Genomic DNA, 6856 nt, shown 5'->3' with positions numbered 1-6856 from the left:
ATCCTCATTTTACGATGGGTTTTTAAAATTTTTACAACTAATTTCTGGACATCTTTCCAAAAGGGTTTAGGGACTCAGGTAAGTCTTAACACAATATTTCAACCCTAGACAGACGGACAAGCTGAGCATACTATTTGGACCCTCGAGAATATTCTACAGGCATGTGTGTTAGAGTTCAGAGGTAGCTGGGAGGATCATTTGCTGCCTATTGAGTTTGGATATAATAATAGTTATCATTCCAGTATTCAAATGGGCCCGTATGAGGCTCTATATGAGCGGAAGTGCAGGTCACCCATTTGATGGTTTGAAGTGGGGGAAACTAAGTTAGTAGGGCTAGATTTGATTCAACAAGCAGTGGAGAAGGTCAAGCTTATACAAGATCGATTATTAGAAGCTCAGAGTCATCAGAAGCCTTATGTAGATAACAGCCGACGAAATTTAGAATTTCAAGCTGATGATTGTAGTATTCTTGAAGGTATCTCCTATGAAAGGTGTTATGAGATTCGGTAAGAAGGGTACGCTTAGTCCTCAGTATATAGGACCTTACCGGATTGTACGTAGAGTGCGCTACGTGGCCTATGAGTTAGATCTACCATCAGAGCTAGAATCAATCCATCTAGTCTTCCATGTATCGATATTTCATAAGTGTATCGGAGATCCTTCCAGAGTTGCACCCATTGATGATGTTCAGGTTACTGAGAAACTATCGTATGAGGAGGTTCCCATTGCTATTCTAGATAGACAGGTTCGAAGATTGAGGACTAAAGACGTAGCTTCAGAGAAAGTCCTTTGGAGGAATTGGAATGTCGAAGAGATGTCTTGGGAGGCTGAAGAAGATATGAGATCCAGATATCGGCACTTGTTTCCACTCCCAGAGGAGGTCCAGACAAAGACGCCACTACCTTCAGGTACGTAATGTTTCATTCCTTATGATTACTGGTCGTGTGAGGACATTACTGTTATTGCTTGTTGTGGCCCTGTGTGGTGTTATATACTTTGGGTTGCTGTGTCACAGGTTGGTAGTGATGCAATTACAAGGGAGACTCTATCGAAATATTTGTAAAACCCCTAAGAGTGTAACATTCGAGGATGAATGTTCCTAAGGGGGGGAGGTGAGAAAGATGTTATACCTCGTACTTTATATGACATGAGTTAGCTGACGTGGATTTAGAAAGTGAAGTTTTTGTCAAGGTTATAAGAGATTTTACATAGTCATTCTATGTGTATGAGAGTTTAAGTTATGTTTAAAAAGTATCGGAAAGATTGGAGGTTGAACAAATTAAAAGAAACGAGTGTGACAGCATGGCAGTTCGACGCCTTATTTTGACGGACCGTAGAATGGTCGACGGCCCGTCAATCCCCATCGTGGAACCACCATCAGAGAGTCAGCTTTGATGAGGCAGTTTGATGCCACCACTCAACAGTCGCCGAGCAGCTCGACGGTCCGTCGAGTTGACCGCCGAAGTTGAGGCGGTGGAAAATTTTCCCCTTTTTATAAATTAAAGTCCACGACTTGGGGTTCATAGTTTTCACCAAAATAGATTTCTTTAGACCCTCTATGCTCTTCTAAACATCCATAAACATCCTATACTATTTTAAGAGGAGATCAAGCATTAAAACCCTTAACTAATTAATAGAAAGTGGTTGTTCTTGCTTCTACTTGGAGTTGTGGGGAATTTGATCTTGAGGAAGGTTGTGTGTGGCTAAATTTCTTCAAGTATAAGGTATGTTATTCATCTTATTTCATATGTTGAGTTGATTTGGAGGTTTAGTAAGTCTTAAAGTCAAGAGAATCATGGTAGAGAAGTCATGCGGTATTAAGTTGAAGTTAATGACTACGGGTTGATTTTGAAAAGGAGTTTCGGATTGATTTAAGTTTAATTTGAATGTAATCTCTTAACTATGGTGTTGTTAATTTTGTTGTTGTTTGGAAGTTGTTTTGAGGTTTGGAGCAAATACGTGATATGGGGGAAATGCTGGCCGAATTTCGTTAGCTCATTTATTAGTCTAGTTTGACCTTATAAGCGTTTCAATGGCTTAACCTTAGTATGAATCATTTTGAATGTAGATTTGCGAGCTCGGAAGAATAGGTGTTAAGTAGTTAAGGAGACGACAAGGTATGTTAAGGTTGTACCTTTCTTTCTTATGGCATGATCTCGTTGATACAAACCTATACGAATGATACCCATAACGTCCTTATTCCTAGAAATGCTAGAAGCTTATGGTTCTCGGTGTGCTTGTGGTAATGTTGATATTGTCTCATGATTATGGATCTTTATCTTATGGTTATTGATCTTACTCATTGATGTTAATCTCATCTTATGGTTATTGTTCCTTCAAGGTGAGATATGATGATGATGATAGTTCCATCATGATAATCGAAGGTTTACGGACGTCACTCCGATAGAGTTATAGTTTTCTTTCGGCTCTCATGCATGCTTACGTATATATTATTTATTTTCTCACACCGAGCCGCGCTATAGTCGGTCGGGTACGACACCTATTGTGCACACTACTGCAGTTGGGTACGGATAACACCGAGCCTTGTTATGGCCGGGTACGATATTTTTATAAATGTATATGTATGAAAATGCTTTTTTTAAAAGGAAAGCATACATGCCATTCGGCTTAAGAGGCATTCAGATATACAGGTTATTTCTCTTATGCATTCAGATGTACAGGTTATCTCTCTTATCTCATATTACTTTCATATCCATATTATGTTGCTTTTCATGCCTTACATACTCGGTACATTACTCGTACTGACGTTCTTTTATTTGTGGACGCTGCGTTCATGCCCGCAGGTAGATAGGGAGACGGATCAGACCCATAGGTTGCCTTCTCAGCGATTGTACAGGAGCCTCCTTGTTACGAGGATTCTCGAATCGGCTTGATGCGATTCTTTTGTGTACATATGGGCATAGCGGAGTCCTGTACCGTCCTTATTATATTATGAACTCCATGTAGAGGCTCGTAGACAGATACGTACAATTAGTCATTCCCATGACCTTCTCGATCTACATTTTGTTATATCATTTTAATGACGCTTATCGGCTGTATGTGGGTATAGTTTGATGACGTATATATATATGCATATATCTCTTGGGCTCTTGCTCTTACAGTTTATGATGGCTAGTAGTTAGCATTATAGCCCACTCAGATATGATCATGTGATGCATGTATGTCATGTGGTGCTCGGTAGGTTAGCCTCGGGTGCTGATCATAGCCTACGATTGGGTCGTGACCTTAGAACTAATTTCTGATGATTAAATGGCATAAATCAACAAGGATTACCATTAAAAACCCAACAAGTTTAGAGAAAACAATAATCGACACTTCGGGTTTGTGAACCCCTCTTCTTCGATTTCACCTTAGAACTACCATGGATTCACGTCATTAGTTAAGACATAAACATAAAAGGGAGTAAAGGAATGTACCATGAAGATTCAATCCCGATTGCCTCTCGAAATCGCTCTTAGAACTTCTTAGGTCAAGAATTTAGTGAATGGACATAATGGTTTCGGAGTTGGAATAAAAAAGAAAATTCGATTCGGCCCTTCGGCCACGCGGTAAAAGTTCCGCTTACGCGATCTTGCCTCGACAGATAACCATCGACGAGGGCGAGACCTCGTTAAAAGGCTCGAACTCGCTTCGGGGGCCAGAATCTGGCCGAGGCGGATCCACGAGCACAATAATGTTTCTTGAGGCGAGACATCGAAAACCAACAAAAATCTAATTTTCACCACGTCCAACCCCAAATCCCGACATCCATCTGAGAGCTCCCGGAACAAACCAAACTGCGAACCTGTGAAAAAAAAAATATGCTACGAACCCCGTTTGTGACCTCGGAATTCCCGATGGAGGTCACCTTGACTACGATCAATCCCCCGAACGGCTAAAGTCGGGTTTCAATCAAGTACCCCGAAATCATCCCCGGAAGCCCAGGAATCAAACTAGCCACCCCTCCAAGTCATAAACGACCCTTCATAGCTCACAAAATCAACGAAATTCCAAAAAAAGTCCGTTTACCCAAAAGTCAATTATTGGTTAAATATTTTTCACGTATTCAACCTAGAACTTCTAACTTCCTCAAAATCAAATAAGGCTCACTTGATCTATCGGGGAGCAGGTACTACCAAATCTCCACCAGTCAATCACGCTCTAACGATGCTAGGGGAAAAGTCAACAGGGGTAAAACAGTCAAAAATACAATAACGACCAAACGGACCATTACAATAATTCAGAATAGCTTTTTGGCGGGGGTTGAAATCTCGTTCTAATCTTTTGGTACATATAGTATTTCCTAATTTGTTCATATAACTCTAGGACCCGATGTCCATATTTGTATGTTGATTAAAGAACATATTTGTTGTAAGCTTAATTTTAGTAAGGAATCTGGTTTGTCAAATCTTAACATGGGTCTTGAGAAGGTTAAGTGTCATGTTCCCCTCTTTCACGTCTTTACTTTTTGAATTTTAATTTACATGGTAGGAGTCGATATCCAACCCCTCCCCCCCCCCCCCTTTACGGGTGGGCGTAACACGAGGTGAAGCTTGGCTTAGATTAAAAAAAACCCAATAAACTAAGAATTTAAAATTAAATAGAAAGTCTTCTATGCATTTTCTTAGAAAAACAACTATTCACATAATACAACTTGAAGGAAAAGACTATAGCTGGGAAGAGCTAACAGAGCTTAACAACTGGATCTATGAATCCTCTAGCCATTTGCTTTGTCACCGACATCCTCAACGCATATCACATGACGTAGCATGCCCAAACGAGTAAAGGATCTTTGTAAGATACCAAGTAAGTGTTGTTGATAACCCTCTAAGCAGAGAACAAGACTAGTCTAGGCTATATATAAATATAATAAAATGTAAGAAGTAAACCAGGTAACACGTAATTAATACTGAAGTTTTAAAAGCTGAAATTAAATCTGAAAGCAGAATCTGAAATTGATAACTGAAAGTTGAAGCTAAAACCGGGTTATATTTGAACAAGTAACTTTTTACAAAACTTATCACATTGTGGTTATGCATACGTGAATATCTAGAAATACGTATAGAGAAGTGTTGGCCTATCTCCCCAACAATTATATTGTTACCTTATCGTATGTGAAGATCTGAAAACACGTTTGGGATAGTGTCGGTCTATTTCCCCAACAATATATTATGGTCTTACCATCATTACTAAAAAAATTACAGGAATTAGTGACGGACTAACTTTGTAGCTAAATAGAAAAATTCATTGTTAATTCTATTTAGCAACAAACTAGTGATGGATTATCAAAAAATTATGTTAGTTACAAGCAATTTAGCGACGATGCTCGTAGCTAATTTCAGTATTTTTTGTAGTGCGTGAAGATTTGACAACACACTTCATGTAGTGTCGGCCTATTTCCCGACAATCATACTTAGGCCTTGCCATACTGAAAATCTGGCAATACACCGGGGTAGTGGCAGTCCATCTTCCAGGCAATCAATTCGCACATACTAGTATGAGGTATCTGACCTTTCCTCTTGAAGCACTCATACTTTATGGACATGTCACTCATGTTTAGAAAGTTGGCTACTTCTGTCACGACCCCACCAGAGGCCGTGACGGGTGCCCGATAGTATCCTATCGGCACCTCTTATCATGTATTCTATTTGTACTCTGCGAGTGGGCCATATGAACGACACAATCATATCTTACTCAACATAATCATCAATAGCATACTCGTGAACGAGTGTCGGTAGAGTTTACCAACGATTATACAACCGTAAAGGCGCGGGGCCCGCACATTTGTACGTACACGTACGCCTCGAGCCTACTAAATAAGATACATATATCCACGAGTCGGGGCCGGAATCCCGCCGGTGCCTAAATATGTACACAAAAGTAGTGCGTGCGCCCCCGAAGCTCGAACCGAGCTGGAGCGCTTCCAATATGCTTGGCGGTGGGGCCTCTAGGGATCGGATGCGTCTACTGTTTACTGCGGGCATGAACGCAGCGTCCACAGAAAGGGACGTCGGTACGGGCAATGTGCGAGTATGTAAGGCATGAGTAACGACATATGGAAGGATACAAAGCATGAATCGTAACAAAGCGTAAATATAGAACATATCATATCATGGGATAAAGAGCAGCTTTGTACATACGAGTGCCTTTTGGCGGGTACCATGCATTCTTAGTCTTTAACGGGCGTGCGGCCGTCCATATATATATATATATATATACAATATTATATTCTTGGCGTGCAGCCCCGATCCATGATATATATCGGCTGGCGGAACGTGCGGCCCGATCCCGTATAATATATTCTTCAGAACGTGCGGCCGATCCTAACCACATATCCCGCGTCCGGACGGTAATAAATATCATATTATACTTATTTGATCGAATGGTTACGCGTATATAACGCTCTCGCCCTTTTTCCATATTCCCCATATTCATATACATATATCATATTCATATATCATATTCACATATCATATTCATATATCATATTCATATATCATATTCATATATCATATTCATATATCATATGAGTAGCATGCATGAAAGCCCAAATAAAGTCATGTATCTATCGGAGTGACATAAGGCCGGTAGCCTCCGATCATGTTATGGATTAATTATCGCCGCTTTGTCGACCTTGAAGGAGCAATTAATTTAAGGTGAGACTATCGATGAAGAATAGCTTCACGAGGAAATAGCTCGACATTCTCATATCGTTATTGAAAATCCGGGCAATAGTTATATCAAAAATCTTTCGGACGGTACTCGGAAACATATCAAATATCATAAGTATGTCAAAGTATCGTAGGGACCATAGTCGTATATCTAATCATTAGAAAGGCCCGCCTATGAAGAGTCA

Source organism: Lycium ferocissimum, chromosome 10 (assembly GCF_029784015.1).
Source record: "Lycium ferocissimum isolate CSIRO_LF1 chromosome 10, AGI_CSIRO_Lferr_CH_V1, whole genome shotgun sequence".
Lineage (NCBI taxonomy): Eukaryota > Viridiplantae > Streptophyta > Magnoliopsida > Solanales > Solanaceae > Lycium > Lycium ferocissimum.
This window is presented reverse-complemented; position numbering follows the sequence as displayed.